Source organism: Eurosta solidaginis, chromosome 1 (assembly GCF_040869045.1).
Source record: "Eurosta solidaginis isolate ZX-2024a chromosome 1, ASM4086904v1, whole genome shotgun sequence".
Classification (NCBI taxonomy): Eukaryota; Metazoa; Arthropoda; class Insecta; order Diptera; family Tephritidae; genus Eurosta; species Eurosta solidaginis.
In genome coordinates, this window is record NC_090319.1 from 300,516,114 (window position 1) to 300,537,166 (window position 21,053).

Genomic DNA, 21,053 nt, shown 5'->3' on the forward strand with positions numbered 1-21,053 from the left:
ATAAATTTGCTTAGTGGCACAACAGTGGATTCCATTTCATTCCGCTATCGTTTGAGAAAAAGTTGAGAATCCAAAATTTCTCAATTTGAAAATAAAGAAAATTTTCATATTAAAAATGTGCCTTTTAGCTTGAGAATGCTATCAACGGTTATTTGAAATGCATTTGAAAATTAACGTTTGAAATGTGATAAATGGACTGATTCTCATATGTATCTCAAACTGAGAATTGACAAAAATGTTTTTTGGGTTAACATTCGCATAGTTTAAATACGTGTTTGACATTTCTAGTAGTGTCGTTTTTAAATAATTATAATATAAAATATATTCTTGGCGCTATCGATACATATGTAGTTGCTCATACCTAAGAGTTATAGTTTGACAGTAAAAGGGTTGCAAAATTTTCAGCTTGCCCATTTATATAGAAGGTTTTGTATAACAACTACTGACTCGGCTAGTTGGTATTGTGACGAATATTAGCATCACTAAGCTGCTACTACATAAATGCACAACAACAATAAAGCAGCCACTCTTATGTAGAAGGAGACGAAGAGATATCTCACACATACAAATATGTAGTCATCAGCCGAAGTAGTTACTCACACATACACACGCATATTGCTACAAACTACAAATATACACGTATATAGCTGGTAACCAAGCATGAAGTTCGCGAAATTACTAGACCTTAGGAGAAATGGCTGAACGAGGAAACCTAGAGTATAATAGCAGCGCAAGCTGAGTAATAACTAATCAGTTCGATTTAAACACGCTATTAGTTGCGAAGTGAAATATAATTGTGAAGTATAATTGTACTACTCCCAAAGTAGGCTGCTACTACATAAATGCACAACAACAATAAAGCAGCCACTCTTATGTAGAAGGCGACGAAGAGATATCTCACACATACAAATATGTAGTCATCAGCCGAAGTAGTTACTCACACATACACACGCATATTGCTACAAACTAAAAATATACACGTATATAGCTGGTAACCAAGCATGAAGTTCGCGAAATTACTAGACCTTAGGAGAAATGGCTGAACGAGGAAACCTAGAGTATAATAGCAGCGCAAGCTGAGTAATAACTAATCAGTTCGATTTAAACACGCTATTAGTTGCGAAGTGAAATATAATTGTGAAGTATAATTGTACTACTCCCAAAGTAGGCTACTAAAGCCCATTTTGCAATACAGAATATTGGAGTGATTTAATCAACAGTTTAGCGATTCGAACGTTAGCAGAAGGTTTCAAATAAGCGGAATTTTCCCAAAATTCCTTACAGTGTATAAATATATTTACATATATGTATATTTCATTAGATATATTAAATGCTTACATTATTCAGCCAAATTCCTGAAAAACCATGTGTTATCTGAAAATAAAACCAAAAAAATATATTAGGACTTATTTATGCATCTTAACATATGTAATGATGATATTTTTTAGAGCTTTGAAAGAATTTAATTCGCTTATGAACCCTGGAAATCTTGATTTTTCCTCTACGAAAGATGTATTTAAACAAAGATTAAATGAACTTTTTCTTAGATAATTAGTTTTTAAGTTAAAATAATAATGGTTGTTATTTTTTAGATGCTTTTTCTTCTTGTAATCTGTGTGAAAATTTTTTATATTTTCTAGATTAATATTGAAATAAATAAATAAATATTCAATATGAAGGCACAGTTCCTAGCCAACAAATTTATATTGAGGCAAATACCAGGAACACATTTTATACAACACCGAAGAGAAAAATAGCAGTGGCAATTTTTATCAAGTTGTGTCAATTTTTTTAAGAAAAAAGATTTTTTGACTGAAACTATGAAAACCAGTCTCGAAAACGTCGAACTTTTCATTTGGAATATTCTGAATTTTTTAGAGTATGCAGTTTTGTAGCCCCAACAATCTTAGTTTAACAAAGTACCAGTCTCTCAAAATTTGCAATGATTTATGACATTTTTTCCACCAAAGGGTGTTTCAGATTTTCTTCCATATAAATAAAGGCTAAGTTCGGGTGTAACCGAACATTACATACTCAGCTGAGAGCTTTGGAGACAAAATAAGGGAAAATCACCACTTAGCAAAATTAACCTAGGGTAACCCTGGAATGTGTTTGTATGACATGGGTTTCAAATGGAAGGTATTAAAGAGTATTTTAAAAGGGAGTGGGCCATAGTTCTATAGGTCGACGTCATTTCAGGATATCGCCATAAAGGTGGACAAGGGGTGACTCTAGAATGTGTTTGTACGATATGGGTGTCAAATTAAAGGTATTAATGAGGGTTTTAAAAGGGAGTGGCCCTTAGTTGTATATGTGAAGGCGTTTTCGAGATATCGACCAAAATGTGGACCAGGGGTGACCCACAACATCATCTGTCGGGTACCGCTAATTTATTTATATATGTAATAACACGAACAGTATTCCTGCCAAGATTCAAAGGGCGTTTGATTTCGTCATGCAGAACTTTTGTCATTTTCTTCTATTTAATATGGTAGGTGTCACATCCATTTTACAAACTTTTTTCTAAAGTTATATTTTGCGTCAATAAACCAATCCAATTACCATGTTTCATCTCTTTTTTCATATTTGGTATAGAATTATGGCATTTTTCGTAATTTTCGCTATCGAAAAAGTGGGCGTGGTCATAGTCGGATTTCGGCCATTTTTTATACCAAGATAAAGTGAGTTCAGATAAGTACGTGAACTAAGTTTAGTACAGATATGTCGAATTTTGCTCAAGTTATCGTGTTAACGGCCGAGCGGAAGGACAGACGGACGACTGTGTATAAAAACTGGGCGTGGCTTCAACCGATTTCGCCCATTTTCACAGAAAACAGTTAACGTCATAGAAGCTATGTTCTTACCAAATTTCAAAAGGATTGGTAAATTTTTTGTTCGATTTATGGCATTAAAAGTATTCTAGACGAATTAAATGAAAAAGAGCGGAGCCACGCCCATTTTGAAATTTTCTTTTAGTTTTGTATTTTGTTGCACCATATCATTACTGGAGTTGAATGTTGACATAATTTACTTATATACTGTAAAGATATTCATTTTTTTGTTAAAATTTGACTTTTAAAAGATTTTTTTTTTAAAGTGGGCGTGTTCGTAATCCAATTTTGCTAATTTTTCCTTAGTTAACGTTCCTGCGAAATTTCATCATATCTTCAACGACTGCCAAATTACTGCTTGCAAAACTTTGAAATTACCTTCTTTTAAAAGTGCGCGGTGCCACGCCTATTGTCCAAAATTTGACTAATTTTCTATTCTGTGTCATAAGGTCAACCCACCTACCAAGTTTCATCGCTTTAGCCGTCTTTGGTAATGAATTATCGCACTTTTTCGGTTTTTCGAAATTTTCGATATCGAAAAAGTGGACGTGATTATGGTCCTATTTCGTTCATTTTAAATAGCGATCTGAGATGGGTGGCCAGGAACCTACATACCAAATTTTATCAAGATACCTCCAAATTTACTCAAGCTATCGTGTTTACGGACGGACGGACGGACATGGCTAAATGAATTTCTTTTTTCGCCCAGACCATTTTGATATATAGAAGTCTATATCTATCTCGATTAGTTTATGCCGTTACGGATTACCGTTATGCGAACAAAGTTAATATACTCTGTGAGCTCTGCTCAGCTGAGTATAAAAATGTTCACTTTGTATGGAGGAAAATCTAAAAGGTAGTATTTCTATTATTTTAGGCATATATGTATTTAGTTACAAATAAAAAATAGAGAAAATATTTACCAACTCACCATTAATAATGATCATTAACAAATGAACACAGGTGAATGTTATTCGTACGTCATCACATAAATACGACAGCGAGAAAATAAATAAATAAATAAAAAATCGAAGGTAATCGAACTGCGGCAAAAATTATTATTATCATGATTGGTGCGGCGACTTGCCTAACCTGGCTAAACAATAACCAATTTTATGTGCACCCAACCTGAATGCTCGATAGCAGCGTTAGCGTGGAAAAAAGGCAAAACACAAACACATGAATTTTTATTACCAGAGCTTGGAAGTTGTTGCAGCGTGCGAACCAGCACAGTCCATTGCAAGCCATTAAACTGACTCAGCGCTCAATGGCCGAACAATAAACACATGACACAAGTTTAAACAAATTTATTTACATATATGTATGTATAAATAATATTTATAGTAAAGTAAGTTCAAAATTTTCAAAGCTGTTAAAAATCACCAATAGTGTGCATTTTTATTATACTTATTTCTTCTTTGTTTTGCACCTAGCCTTCTAGTTAATTTTGACCCCGTTGAACAAAGCGCGCTAGTCGTCCCAGCACTGGGTTAACCCGTGCCAATACGAGACATCTCAGAAGCACGATTCGTTCGCTACTTCACCTCCCCAAGGCAAAAGGGGCTTCCCTATTTCCTCTGTTATCACCGCTACCAACGGCTTGGTCAGTGATAGCAGATGTAGGAAGTGCGGGTTGGAGGTGGAAACGATCGAGCACGTTTAGTGCTCGTGCCCTGCGCTTGCCAGGCTAAGACTCCTGCTATTAGGAGTGATACAGCTGTCAGATCTAGAAGCAGCAAGTGGCATAAGTTCTAGAAAGCTTCTAGTATTTGCCAAGAGGATGGAGTTATTTTATAACTTAGGCCCTGATTTTTGATAGGGTTTTAAGTTTAGTTGTTAAATAAACACTACGGACTCATTCAGTCTATGTGAGTTCCTTATGGACCGGCCAGTTCAACCTAATCATACCCGTTGTAATGTTATACGCGGATCCAGGTGCGGACGTTGAGGCTAGGTTTTATTGGATAGCTCTTCAAAAGAAAAAAAAATCTCCACTCGAAGTCCTGAAGAAAGCGCAAAGCAAATCGAAATAGATATAATTTCAGCTCGAGTATAACTAGGTATTTATGTTAACAGCACACGACTTTGCCTCTCTTTATCTCCCAACAACGAACAAATGACTTTCCAAGAATAACACGGAAAATTTTGCTTTATGAATTTAAACTATAAGGCGCAGACTACGGGACGCCCTTGGGCGTGAACAGCAAGGTGCCACAAAAGATTTGCAAAAGTTACGAGACGACGGGTTTCGGAGTCCAGCCCAGAACATCCCGTCCGCTGTAACCATCCCTTACACGTGACACACTGAAAAGAATGTGACGGTCCTAGGAAGATTCTTTTCCGGCAAACGCAGCAAAACCATTTCTCTGGACCGGGAGCAGGTACAGGTCCCGGTTTAGGTCCGATAGCTTCCCAACGCAGGAGAATATGGCGCAGTCCCGCTGCAAGGATCTGCCAGGAGTATAACAATTTGTGAGAGGGACGTAACAAATGGGATTACACTGAAATGACAGCCTTTGGTCGGGAAAAATCGGTCGGGAACATAGAACCGGCTGCCTGGGAAGCCTTTTGAAGCCGTATGAAGCAAAAAAAGCACAAGCAGGTTCTCAGTGATATGCACAAACAGCCCGGCGAATCCTATTCTTAAAGAAAAATGCCCAGAACTCGCATAAGCGGAACGCACTCTCCCTAGGGAAACGCGCGACACTCAAGCGCAACTTCGATCTGGGTACTGTAACAGGTTAAACTCTTACCTATCCAGAATCAACTCCGACATACAAAATGTATAGCCTGCTTGCAATGTGTCCCCATATGACACCAACCATCTCTTCAATTGTAATGAGGAACCAACGCCTCTAACACCCCTCTTACTATGGTCCACACGTGTTGAAACTTGCAGGTTTCCTTGGACTCCCGTTAGACGATTAGATGGGGCGAAGCAGTGCTACAACAACAACAACAACATGGTTACATTACGTGCAACATTGGCAATTGTAAAGTAAGCTCCTTTCTCTATGACGATCCTCTCTCATATCTGCACAGATGAATGACTCGGATGATGAAGATGTTGCAAAAAAAAAAATGGCGCACAAAATTAGGGCACAACGTTTTTGAAGCATAGATCGGGTCTTAATTGAAATGATTAACATCTGTTTTATTAATTGATTCGATTATTTTCAATTTACGCACTAAATCAATGAAAGTGTTACATCAACCTTGATCAATACGCCACACTCCCCGAAAAAATTGGGTCGAAACGATATTGAACTTCACACCAGTTTCATAATTGCCATGTAAACAAAAAGCAGGTAGTATTACGCTAGATTCAAAATAAAAGAAAACAAATAAATTGCAAAAACAACAACAAAAGTGGCTGGGTGCAAATTTACAAAAACAAAAACAAAAAAGAATGGCAAACAAAACAAACAAAAAAATGAAATTAATCGGAGCACAAAAGAAAACAAAGTTCCAAAAAAAAAAATAACAAAATAATTTGCATCGAAGTGAAAATGATTAAATAAACAATCAATGGCTAATCTTTGTGACATAATTTGGCTTAAATTGGAAAATAATTGAAAGTTAATTACGGTAAATAAGAATTAGGTGGCTGAGATAAATGAAGGAACATGGCTAATTGAAAATCATCAGTGAAGAACTTATTCATTTAATTATTAAAACTCGACGCACACGCAAAGCGGTCGACCAATTATTGTATAGGACAGATATTTAATTAAAATTAAAGGAGATTAATATGTTATATTGTGTGGCTGACTGAGGCAGGTAGAAGTCAGTAATTGTAGTGGTTTGACCTTCTTTGTGGGTTTGTTGCTTTGGTGCGTTTATTATTTTCTGTTTATTTGTTGTTGTGTGTTTGTCAGTTGTACCCGTGTGTTTACTTTGTTTCTTGTAAACCTCAAATATTGTGTCAGAAATTGTGTTTATCTGTTCGTTTATTATTCTACCGTCGAATGTTTTCTTTTTGAAGATTTCCATAACTATTTTCGAGTACGTTCAGCGGTCGTCGGCCTTTTGCTTGTATGTGAAGGACCCTAACTGTTTTATTGATGTTTGCTGGGGAACATTCATTTTCGACCATGTGATTCGCGAAGTTAGACTGTGGTATAATGTTTGGATTCCGTGTTTTTTTTTTTTTTTTTTGTTGTAGTCTCTAATGTGTTCTCTGATCCTCGTTCTTATTTGCCGTTTGTGCTATGTAACTGTGTTGGCATCCGCAGGTAAGCTTGTATACGTCGTGGCTGCTATACGGATCCTCTGAGTTAGTGTTAGTTCTAAGCTTTCACCCTAGATTGTTCAGACTTAACATAAAAGTAAAGCAGCATGTAAAGCGACAAATGAACATTCAGAGCTAATGTATTTATACTAATCATTGTAACGCCAATGACCAGAGGGGTATAATTCTGGAAAAATTTTGCCGCCATAGCAGTAAATTAAAAGGCTCAAAATGTCTGGAAGTCCAGTGGAGTCAATCACACCACGAAGAGCTTGTGAATGAATGATTTGGGTTCTTAATAATTTGGAATTTGCAGCAAGATAAGTAACCTTTATAACATTGATGGTTGAGACGATGAAAATTGGAGCGAGCCACTACATATTTTGCAATATCCGCAGATTTTCCAGATCTTTCCCTGACAGTCTGGCTAAGGTCCCTAATTGGCCTAAACCTTAGCTTGGAGGGGTAATTCTACAAGAGAAGTACCGCACAAAATTTCTAGGAACTATAAAAGGTAGTTGTCGTGGAAACTTCAGGTGGAATAGAGCGCGGGAAATCCTCCATGGCACTGTAAGCATGCAAGAGGTTGCTAGGATTAATGTGAGGCCTATCGCCCAAACACTCTCATTTTTCATACTTTACTATGGGTCTTAGTTTGGGGGGTATACAGGTTATCAACAATTTGCATAACGCGAGCCTTGAAAACTACCCGACAGCATGCTTTTCTGCACATCCCATCTGCAAATATATAGCGCTAGCAACTGCAACAAGACTTCAGGCCTCGGGTTCAGGCCGTATGGCCATAGCAGAATAGCGCCATCTAATATCGGGCGAACGAACTACGCGGTCCCATGCCAGTGCTTCTAAAGATATCTTATGGTCACAATAGAGCCGGAAGGTTGGCACAAGGGTGCGAAAATTACAGAACATACTATACCCCTGTATACCGATGGGTCTAAATTAAAGGAGGGGGTCGGGTCTGCTGTTTGTTGTGTCGATACAGAAATAAGTAGATCTTACAAGCTGCCAAATCACTGAAGCGTCTTTCAGCAGAGATTGTAGCCGTGAAGAAAGTCGAGGAAATTCTGCAGGAATTGTGTTTGAGTTGCAGTCACGTGAATATTAATAGACAACAAAATCTTCATATTTCTTTTTTAAAAAGTTAAGCGACAGTCATCAACAGCTGACTTAAGCTGTTTTACTCGATGAACTTCATAAAACATATGTAGATACATAACTTTTTAACGAGGTGCTTTATTTTTATTTGCAAAGCACAAATAATGTTGGATTTTGTCTTTTATTATTATTTATTTACTTTGTTTATACTTTCTACAGTTTCCTCTTTATTAATTGTTCAGTTTATAACAACAACAGCGCGACAAGATAAGTCGCAGTTCTACTTTGCGAGCAATGAACTTAAAAAGTAAAACCAAAAAAAAGAATAAACTTAACAAGGCATCATGTTCTAAGAAATCGTGTTCCAAATCTAAATTTTAAACATTTAAATCGATTTTCCCTCCTCTATGATTTATTCTTCCAGAATCTAATGCAACTTTGAAAATGAAGTAACGCCCAAAATTGTCAGCAAAGCTAAACCAACGTTAGGCTCAGAAAACGTGCTGGCGATGAGTTTTAGGGAAAAGCGATAAGAAATCCCGTTCATTTTATGCTTATGTGCTGCTACTTGGAATGTTTTTACTAGGTTGCCACCGATCCGAATTTTTTTGCTTTGACTTAAATAATTGTGATATGCGAATATGGTTGTCAAATGAAAGGCTTTGGAGATGAAAATGAAGTTAGCTAGGCACCTTCGATGATAAAAAAGTAATAGGTCGGTATTTTGCCGCAAATTATTCGCTAATTAGTTGCGAAGAGAACAAATTTTTCGCGCTTTTCTGAGTGCCTTTTGTTTTTGGTGTTGCGCTAAGTTCACGTGCAGCTGGCGAAGCACCCTGGTAAAAGCTGACTTACACCACACTGATCGAAACACGACTCAGCAGTATTTGTCGTGTATTCGCGCTAATTAGGTGCAATAAGACAAAAATTTTAAAGTGAATTTCGTTTTTGGTGCTTTGCACTTTTAGTCAACGAAGCGCTCAAAAAAACACTTATAAAAAGTGACAAAATTTTTCTTTACCCAATTAATTAGCGACCAATACCCAATAAAATACCAGCTTAGTTGCATTTCAATTAGAGAAGTGTAAGTCGGTTTTACCAGCGTGATTCGCTAAGTTCACGAAGCACCAAAAAAAAAAAATTCTTAAAAAAGAGTGACACAACTTCTCTTTTCGCACTAGTCGCGATGAATGTAAGGCGCCGAAGAGATTTTAGGCCGAGCTTATCTTCCAATTTGCGTCATGCTCCTTTTAATTTTTTCTACAAATTGGGACCTACATGTTTTATGCCGACTCCGAACGGCATCTGCAAAGCAGATGAGTTTTCAGTGAGAGCTTTTCATGGCAGAAATACACTCGGAGTGCTTGTCAAACACTGCCGAGGGGCGACCACACTTAGAAAAATTTTCTTCCAATTGAAAAAACTTGTTTCTAAAATTTTGATGTTGCTTCGCCCGTGGCGTGAACCCTGGATCTTCTGTGTGGATGGCGGAGCACGCTACCATCACTCCACGGGCGCCTCCGAGCTAATAAAAAAATCATAAGATATTTGGAATCTTTCCATCGATTTATGTGTATTTTCGTGGAAAACTAACACGTTTCGGCTTCTCGCGTGGAAAACTAACACGTTTCTCCTTCACGCGTGGAATACTAACACGAAATGAAATGCAATTTTGAACGTCTTTCAGGGGCCAAAGGAACTGCAATAACTATTACAAAAAGTTCCGATAGTGTGCAAACAGAAAAAATGGACGGAAGGGGAGAGGGAATCTTTCGAAATTTTTTAAGACTTGCCTTTGAGCTACAAACATAGTTCAGAGAAGCATAGTGCATGAAAACCGAACGCTTGATTTGGAGCTTTGGTTTCGGTTTGAAACCCCACCTCCAGTGTGAGTGTTAAACGCACTCACTATTCACACCGGTCACATAGGCACAAGTACGTACACATATACGGTATTGATTGAACCCAAAATAGGATGAACAAAGCGAACCACAAATTACTTACAAATCAATGTTGTTCATGAAACAATTTAAAGTGACTCTATTTCGAAAAAGTGTGCTTGTGTCGTTCAATTTTCATTCAAATCACTTTTCAACCCTGATCTTTAACCATTTATGGCATTATGTGAGACATGAAAGCATTTCCTCGGTATTGTTTACATGTTCGTGTCCGGATTCCATAATTGTCATATAAACGCCAATAATTGTACAAGGAATAGAGTTCGATGCTGCATTACTCAATTATTTAAATGGAATTAATGCGTAAAATTGTTAACACGTCCTACACCACTAAATAAGACGCCTCCTCTCACACACACACATGCGTACCTACAGTACTTAACCGGAACATTCTCAAATGGATATTTTATGTAGGTTTCTCGAAATGCCATTGTACTCTGTGATTATTAATTAATTGATGGGTCATTCGTCTCAGCTCAACGAGTAACGGCGAATAAAGAAAATATGAAAAAATTTGCGAACTGTCTACGAGCGAACACAAAGGCACAATAAGATGGATGTTCTTCGACATTGTGGGTCGTGTGGGGGATAGAGCTGTACAGGGGCCCTATTCAGTAACTATGAGTTTTGAAATGTACATTTTTCTTTCATACAAATTATATGAAGAAAAAGTGTACATTTTAAAACTCACAGTTACTGAATAGGGCCCCAGGGCCAATTAAACATTTGACTAAATTAAGATTCCTTTAAGTTGCTTGTCTTATAATGTTGTTGCATTACATTTGAATATGTGTGAATGTACATTCTCTGTATACTTAAGTATGTACAAAAGTTTGTCTGCTTCGTCAATGAAATACTCACAAAAGGCCGGGCAAATGAAATGTGCTGTTGACCTGATCCATTGCACACAAATCATTGATGCAAGTGAGCAAAGTAAGTCAATTAGGCGTGGGTAATAGCGCCATTAATTATGCGTTGGAGCACAACTGCTTTAATGACGGTTTCTTTTTAATAAAGACTAGCGGAGCCGTTCTTCTGTCCTAACTTTGGTCTATCTGCATTAAATTTAAGAAATGTTTATCTGTTACTCCCCCTCCATCTCTCTCTCTCTCTCTCATGCTTCATCTTCCTTTTCGATCCTCCCTGTCTCATTCTCTATCTGCGTTTCTTTCTCCCTCTCCCTGTATTTCTCTCCCTTTGTCTCTCTGTCTACAGTTCTCTATCTAGCTCCCTCCACCGCTACCTCTATTAATCTATCTTCCTTTAACTTTGTCTGTTCCTCAGTCTCTTTCTCCATACGTCGCCTTTCCGTTCACTCGTTTTCTATATTCAAATTTCCAGCAATCACACCAAATCATATATATTATTTCTAATTGCTGTTTTTATGTACGGGTCCCTTTTTCGCTCTTATTTGGAATCCAAATCTATAAATAAAGTTCTGGTTGTAAAGACGGAGATTCGGGCTATTAGCGAACTTTGACCAATTTTGGTCGTAGTGCTTTTGTTTAGCTATATTTTATTAAAATAATTTGTTAAATAAACGATTGTGAGCACACAAAGAAATCTATTTGTATTATGGCACTATTGTGAATATCTGCACTGCATTACCGGCAGTTTCTACCATACGCTAGATGGCAGCGCAAGCTGTTTTTAATGGATTGATAGAACAGCTGATTTCTGTTGATATTTGATAAGAGACTTTTATATTGGTTGAGCAAGTGCGCACGGGTCCGGCTCGTTAAATAAAAAAGTACGGGGCGCGATTTACCTCCGAGGATATTTAGGCCGAGCTTCTCTTCTGATTTGCGTCGCGCCCTTTTCAACTTTCCGTACAAATTGTAGGTCCCACATGTTTTATGCTGACTCCGAACGGCATGGCAGATGAATTTTACTGGGAAGCTTTTCATGGCAGAAATACACTGGTAGTGTTGCCAAATCACTTCCGAGGGGGGACCCCGATTAGATATTTTTTTCTAATTTAGAAAACTTTATTCTAAATTTTGATATTACTTTGCCCGGAAGTTGAACCCAGGACCCCCGGTGTGGTAGGTGGAGCACCACACCACCTTGGCCGACATCACGGCGAAGTACTTTACGATAATGCAGAAAATGGATCTTCGCTGTATACATACTTAATGTAGTTGCAATTTGACCGTACTATAGCGTATGTAGGATTTAAGCCCGCTATCATCTTCACTACCATTATACATGCTCGATACAGTCTGAGAACTTCCTTTAAAAAGCTGCTTAAACGGCGTATTGCATAAAACAGGCAGGAGGACAAGCAGCCAAGCAGGCAACGATCCCATACCCATACTATTTGCAGTGCATTTCCAGTGAATTTATCAGCGATCGCATCCTCATATTTAAGCCTCAGAGGGGCCAAGAAGGTGTCATGCAGTGCAGAGGGCGTATAAATTTTGAGCCATGATCTATGGAACGTCAACTACGATGCTATTTCAAACCTTAAATTACAAGGTTACATATGCTTACATATGATCTGGCGCAGCGCAACAGAATACTGAGTATTAGCTCAATAATGCATCGCCCTGCAGCACTCCCCACCACTATAGCGACTTAGTTTGCATCAGTTCATCTCAATGATGAGACGATTCATGTATTATCAACAACTATAATATTTATGTTTTCATATCATTGACTCGTGGCATCGCTTTTGCCTATCGCATTGTTCATGGATTTTCTCAAGAAAATTTCCGTATTCCTACTGAAGCGTAATATTTATGTATGCACATTAGGGTGTACCTCATATCACTAAGCGAAACCCGACTGAAACAAAAAGAAAACGCATCGGAAAATTTGTGCTTAACTACAGACTTCGTGTGGATGAATTTTGATTTTGAAATTATAACGATAGCTTTTATAAATAGCTCATCAAAAACATAATATATATAGATCTCTGTCCCATCTAGAAAAAATTGTATCCTAAATATTATATATTATCCGGCTCTAAGCTATGTTCAAAGAATGAGGTGTCTAGGTTTTCCGGAAGATACTTGAAACTCGAAAACAAAATGTTCAAAATTCCGTTTCATGACCCATACGACACCTAGCAATAGTTTTTTCTCTCATGTTGAACTGTCATCGAATTCTGAAGAATGCTCCAAGTGTCAAGGCTGTAACTGTCTTACTCAAAAATGGATGGCAAGATTCTCCAATTTTGTAGTGAAATTTGCGGACAAACATGAAACGAACCTAATGAAGTAAAAACCTAAGGAAGTAAAAACGGTTTTGTGTGTGTCGCGCTTTGGAAGCCACGTGACTAATGCCGAATACAAATTCCAGTCTTTTTTTAGCAATCTGAATTATATTATGTTGCTGTTTTTCACTTTTCAGCCATTATCTGTGACACCAGCATCAATCTGTGCTAAACTAAATGCAACTTTTATTAAGGCCAATTGTATAAATGTCAACAGATTACGCCAGCATTTGAAAGCTGTCTATTATGTACTATCGGAGTTTACATCTTCTGCTGTAATTATCTTCTCCATCATCAGATTAAAAAAAATCGCACGAAAGGGAGCCGCCTTGTCTCAAGTATCTTTATTTCGGATGGTAAAGCATTGCCAATTCTAACAAGGATCATGGGGCTGTCCAACATAATTTGGCAAAATCTTAAAAGCATTGTACCCTTCCGCGCTGTCAAAAGCTGTTTTGAAGTCGACAAAGACGGTGGTGAACGTCGATTCTTTTATAGTGCGTATAATTGAGTAAATTTATCAAGTACGAAGCCACTCTAATAAGGCCTAAACAGTTCGTTGACGTTAGGCCTAAGCCTTTCCCAATATATTTTGCTATATTAAATATGCTGATACGTAATTAGCGCGGGAGATATATCCCAAAGTGGTATGCTGGACGTTTAATACTGTTTTAATGCCAATACCTAGTCACCTTTGCCTCCTTAGTTTGTTGGCCGAAGACCATGCAAAAAACACTAATAACAAATTAAGCTAACTGCATCGACTAGTTTGTATTGGCATAACGGGTGCGATGAGAACGTCCCCTGGTGATGCACTTAAGGCCTTATTGGAAATACCTCTCTTCCTATTCTAATAGAGAAAGAGGAAGTTGAAGTCCAAGACTTCAGACTTCAAAATATTTCTAAACTAAGGAAGGGAAATATTGCAATGCATATGAATGTGAACTCACAAAAACTCACAAGCGAAACTATAAATAACTGTGAAACAAAGCAATTCAGACAATACTGACTTGACTGCCGAGGGTGAAGCCAGGCCAATTTTTTCATACTCCCGGCGAATCCAGTTCTTAAAAAAAGCTACCCAGAACTCGCAGAAGAGAAACGCACTCTTCCTAGGGAAACGCGCGTCACTCTAGCTCAACTTCGATCTGGATACAGTAACAGGTTAAACTCTTACCTATCCAGAATCAACCACGACACACAAAATGTATATCCTGCTTGCAATGTGTCTCCACGTGACACCAACCATCTCTTCAATTGTAATGTGGAACCAACCCAAGTTTCCTTGGACTCCCGTTAGAGGACATTGATGACAATTTGTGATCGGCCGCAGCTATTGGATGGGGCGAAGCACTGCTATAACAACAACAACAGAGTATCAACCAAACTCATTACTCTAAGCAGAGAGGAACTACGAACTCTCACTGGGTACTATACGGAACACTGTAGTCTTCGATCATTTAAGTACCCCCAGCGGGGTACGGGGCTTAGAACATATCCGCGGCACGTATGCCTGTCGTAAGAGACGACTAAAATACCTAATTACTACTACAAAATTGATTCAAGGGGTTGTGTTACGCAACACTTTCAAGGAGTTGCCAGCGCAATATATAGCTTCTCTAACCCAACTGGAAGGGGGGGGGGGGGGGGGGGGGGGGGGGCTTGTATGACCTTGCAAGTTTCATGTGGTCATATTAACTCGTTTACGATTTGGTCGGGCCAGTATCTTAATGGTGCTTGTTGCCGGAACGGCAAAAGGATCATCAACATCGATAACAATCCCCAAGGCCTTCGAGGAGTATCGTTATCGCTACAACAACAACAACATATCACCTAAGTATGTTAAATCTATCCTGTCGCTTGTGTGAACTAGAGAAACGCCAGTTCACATGCGTCGCTCTTGTAAGACAGAGACTCCTCCATACAGGTGGTGTGACTCTTAATCCCTTCATGATATATATAGTAAAAAGCCTGAAGAGGTACTTAAATACATTAAAAGCCGCCATACACAAAAATAGGCTGAAAGGTAAAGCGCAATAGATCTATATAAAGGTCTCAGTGCATCCAGGCCTAACAATAATAATAATATTTAGCGCGTATTGTGGGATCGCTTTTTTGTTGATAGAGGAGAGACCACATCTAAATTCCCATCCAGGGTCATAACCTCGTCCCTTCATACTTTGCATTAGCTTGTACTTTTAGTGCATTAACAGCAACAACAAATATAATGCTAAATGAAGGGATTTGCTATTTCAAACAAACAACTCACCTTACTTGAGCATTGTATCAGCATTTAAACAGCTGGTCATGTTAGTGCAGACAGCTAATCAAACAAAAGCAAATATAAACATCTAGTTATTGCTTCTAGTCGCTCATCTCTTGTCGCTCAGGAGAGTTCTCACATCTTTAAATGCATTAAACACGCGCTCCCCCGATGTATTCATAGCGCAAATACATAGCTGTTTTCCAAAAGTAAAATGTTGATATCCTTTTGGGAATAAAGAAATGGCATAAACGACATTGAATCGAGGCTGTCCAAATAGAAATTTCCTCCTCCTAATGTGCACAAATGCATATAGAGGAAAGTAAATAAAAACAAGTAAGAACGGGACTGTCTTCGGCTGTGCCGAAGACTTCATACCTTTCATGAATGGGGCTGAACACTAATCTTATCCCGTTCGTAATCTCCGAATAATCGGATGTATAAGATAAGAAATATATAGTGAACAGATCTACATACCTTAACGATTTTTAAGATAAATATAAAATAAAAAACAGGTAGGTACTTCGTGTGAGGATGCAAAGTTTCAGGTTTTTTGTGGTCTGCGTGTAAAAACTATGACTACGAATCACGTATTTCAAAAATATATGACGAAAACGTAACTATTTGATGAAATTTGATGAATTTTGAAGATTCTAGCCGTAAAAAAGGGGTAAAAATGACAGTTTATATGAAGTATATAATATATATACGACCGATCTCTATGATTTTTTCAGACAACAATATATGCTATATACGTAAGCATTTTGTGAAATTTGAAGCTTCTAACTGTTAAAACGGGGCAGAAATTGATCAAAGTTTCTTATCTGAACAATCGGTTGTATGAGATATATACTATGTGTACCACCGATCTCAATGATTTTTTCAGACATCAATATATGCTATACACGTAAGCAGTTGGTGAAATTTGAAGCTTCTAGCTGTTAAAATGGGGCCGAAATCGTAAAAAAATATATATATACTATATATATATACTATATATATATACTATATATACCATCATATATATACTATATATATATACTATATATATATACTATATATACCATCATATATATATTATATATATCACCGATCTCTATGATTTTTTGACACAACAATACATACTATATACGTAAGCAATCGGTGAAATTTAAAGCTTATAACTGTTAAAATGGGGAAGAAATTGCGCAAAGTTTCTTATCTGAACAATCGGTTGTATGGGATATATACTATATATACCACCGGTATCTATGATTTTCTCAGACAACAATATATGCTATACACGTAAGCATTTGGTGAAATTTGAACATATCTAAACGATTTTTAAGATAAATATAAAATAAAAAATAGGTAGGTAATCTGTGTGAGGATGCAAAGCTTCACGTTTTTTGTGGTCTGCATGTAAAAACTATGGCTACGAATCACGTATTCCAAAAATATATGACGTAAACGTAACTATTTGATGAAATTTGATGAATCTTGAAGCTTTTAGCCGTAAAAAAGGGGTCAATATGACAGTTTATATGAAGTATATAATATATATACCACCGATCTCTATGATTTTTTCAGACAACAATATATGCTATATACGAAAGCATTTTGTGAAATTTGAAGCTTCTAACTGTTAAAACGGGGCAGAAATTGCGCAAAGTTTCTTATCTGAACAATCGGTTGTATGAGATATATACTATGTATACCACCGATCTCAATGATTTTTTCAGACATCAATATATGCTATACACGTAAGCAGTTGGTGAAATTTGAAGCTTCTAGCTGTTAAAATGGGGTAGAAATTGCGAAAAGTTTCTTATCTGAACAATCGGTTGTATGAGATATATACTATATATACAACCGATCTCTATGATTTTTTCAGACAACAATATATGCTATATACGTAAGCAATCAGTGAAATTTGAAGCTTATAGCTGTTAAAATGGGGTAGAAATTGCGAAAAGTTTCTTATCTGAACAATCGGTTGTATGAGATATATACTATATATACAACCGATCTCTATGATTTTTTCAGACAACAATATATGCTATATACGTAACCAATCGGTGAAATTTGAAGCTTATAGCTGTTAAAATGGGGTAGAAATTGCGAAAAGTTTCTTATCTGAACAATCGGTTGTATGAGATATATACTATATATACAACCGATCTCTATGATTTTTTCAGACAACAATATATGCTAAATAAGTAAATATTCGGTGAAATTTGAAGCTTCTAGCTGTTAAAATGGGGCTAAAATTTGTGAAAATATATATATATATACTATATATACCACCATATATATACTATATATACCACCGATCTTTATGATTTTTTCAGACAACAATATATGCTATATACGTAAGCATTCGCTGAAATTTGAAGCCTCTAGCTCTTAAAATAGGGCAGTAATTACGAAAAGTTCCTTATCTGAACAATCGGTTGTGGGGGATATATACTATATATACGACCGATCTCATAATTTTTTTCAGGCAACAATATGTGCAATATACGAAAGTATATGGTGAAGTTTGAAGCTTCAATCTGTTAAATTGGGTAAGATATTACAAAAATCCTCTTTTTCTAAAAAATCGGTTGTTTGGAGGATATATGCTATAGTGGTCCGATCCGGTCGGTTCCGACAAATGTCTAATCGGACACCCAAATACACCTGCTCACCAAATTTTATCAAGATATCTAAAAAATTGAGGGACTAGTTTGCATACAAACAGACAGACGGACAGACGGACAGACGGACATGGCTAAATCAACTCAGCTCTTCAACCTGATTATTTCGGTATACTTAATGGTGGGTCTATCTATTTTCCTTTCTACAAGGACTTACAATTTTCGGTTTCGTGACGAAATTAATATACCATTTCATTTTCATGAAAGGTATAATAAATAAATAAACGAAAGTGAAGTTGGGTATTGCGTTTCATACCATATTTACTTACATTTTAAATATACAAACATCAATATCAATATTAAGATTGTGTCGGTTAGAGATTTTGACGGATAACCGAATTCGGATTAATCGGAATAATATTCGGATATGGATCAAAGTGTACCGGATCTCTTCATCACAATTTTAATTAAAAACTTGGTCGCAATAAAGGCTCTACACCATTTCCAGTTAGAAATGAGAAATCGTCACTTCAAACTATTAATTGAGGGAATTGTTAATAAGAAAACGTCATATGGAAATGAGACAAGTTAGTCAAGCGTCAGCTAGAAACAAGATTTATAAGTCATAACTAAGGTGAGTCAATGGTAAATGAGGAAGCGTCAATTGTAAATAAGATTAGTCAATTGTGAAGAAGGCATGATATGTACATATGTTCTATATGCGAAAGCGTGGAAATGAGTTTAGTCAATCGTAAATGCGCAGGCATCACTTCTATATGAGAATAATCACTTGCGAGCGTCCAATGAAAATTTGAACGTGTCAATTGTAATTGAGAATAGTTAGTCGTAAATTACAGACTGACTCTCCTTTCCTTCCATAACTTATGTTCTTTACTGATTGCTTATCCTGTTTTACTCACCACTTTCAACCTTCCCTAAAGGTTGAACTTACAACCGTACTACTATTGCAACTCTCCTTTATTCTTAATTTCTGTTCTTCATCCCTAGGCTAAGCTCTATTAAATATATTTTAATGAAAATGTCTTATCAATTGTCTATTATCTATTGTTAATTAATTAGTTAATTTATTGTCATATTTTTAAATATTACATTTTTTGTTTTTGTTACTATTTTTTTGATCTTATGCTGTTTTGACTAGCACTTTAAAATAAGTTTGTCAAATTGTTGTGCTGGGAAATAAAATAAAAATACAATACAATACAATGATAAGAAGTCGATTGTAGATGCAAAACCGTCACTTCGATATGACAACCATAACTTGCAAATGAGAAAGCGTTACTTGAAAATTCTAAAGAGGCAATTGTATTTGAGAATAGATGGTTGTAAATTATAACAGTCAATTGTAAGTGCGAAAGCGTCAGTTCGATATGAGAACAGTCACCTGCAAATGAAAAAGCGTCAAATGACATTTTGATAGTTTCAATTATAATTGAGAATAATTAGTTGTAAATGAGAGAAGTCAATTGCAAATGCGAAAGCGTTAAATGGAAATGAGAACAGTTATTTGTAAAAGAGAAAGCGTCGTTTCTAATTGAGAGTGATCAATTATAAATGAGAAAAATTTATTGAAAAGACGAAAGCGCTTTAAAGAAATAAGAATACTCAATTGTTAATGAAAACCCAACAAATGAAAACGAGAAAGCGTTCTATGGAAATGAGAAAGCGTCATATGAATAATAATATGTGGGAATAATTCATTGTCAGAAAATATCACATCGATAACGCGTTTTTAATTGATGCTTTCTCATTTCTCATATGGCATTTTACTCAAGTCGACAATTTGTACTTACATTTTCATTTGACGCACTCTCATTTACCACTGGAAATGGTGGGGTTGATCAAGAAAAACTTAAAAATGTTGTTAGGATTGTGAAATTGCTCTGCGAACAAAAGTTTATATACAAGCATTGTTAAAATGTTAAGTGTTAAAATAATGTATTATTATTAATTTGTTTCCTTTTAAGTCAAATTATTTTATTTCACTCGATTTTACACTCGATTTTTTGCTCTTGCCAATTCCACTGTGCGTTTGGGTATTTCTGTTAACGTCATTGCGCTGCAGCCATAAATGGTTCTGCCGGAATTGCATTTAAGCGAATAACGAATGAATGCGTCAAAATGCCATAAGCGTCAATTGATCGGATATGTACAAACTTTCAAGCATTCATTGAACTACAATTACCTCGTACCTACAAAATACCTCGTATATTCATACATCTAGTACATAGTATGTATGTATGCATACATACAATGAAGAACTTAACAACTCTGCGAATTGTTTCAAATTATGTACACAATTTTAACCTTTAGTTTCAGATGACTAGCATACTCAGCGGTCTGCCCGAGATTAGCTTTGCCTAGATTTGCAAAATGGTTTTACCTCCCCAACTCAATCCTTCCGTTCTCTTCCATTCCCCTTTTATTATTTTATATTCCTGCTCCTTTTCCATTCTCTTGCGCTCGAATTCTCCCTCTTCTTTCCCCTCTCCTCTCTTCCCCAACTTCGTCTTCACTTGTTTTCTCACTCTATCTATCTCTCACTCTCTATCTCTCAGTCTCACTCTCTCTCTCTATCTTTCACTATCTCTCCAACTCTATCTCTCTATAGCTTACTTTCTCTCTCTACCTCTCACTCTCTCTTCTTTTTCTCTCGCTATTTCAAATTCTTTTGATTTTTCTTCTCGCTTTGCTAGTTCTTCTTCTCTCGCCCTTTCTTTTCCTATCGCTCTTTCTCGCTCTTTCTGTTTATCTCGCCCCCAATTTTTTTGCAATCTTTCTTTTTTTTCTCGCTCCCTTTT

The 21,053-nt window shown here is 36.6% G+C and overlaps 1 protein-coding gene across 1 annotated transcript in view; it reads right to left on the minus strand.

Annotated features, from left to right (window-relative positions):
• Mical (Molecule interacting with CasL) overlaps positions 1-21,053 on the minus strand; it is a 277,488-nt gene that overhangs the window by 134,715 nt on the left and 121,720 nt on the right. The window contains 1 exon segment of the mRNA XM_067761247.1: positions 1,339-1,374. The gene's annotated coding sequence lies outside the window, so the exon portion shown is untranslated.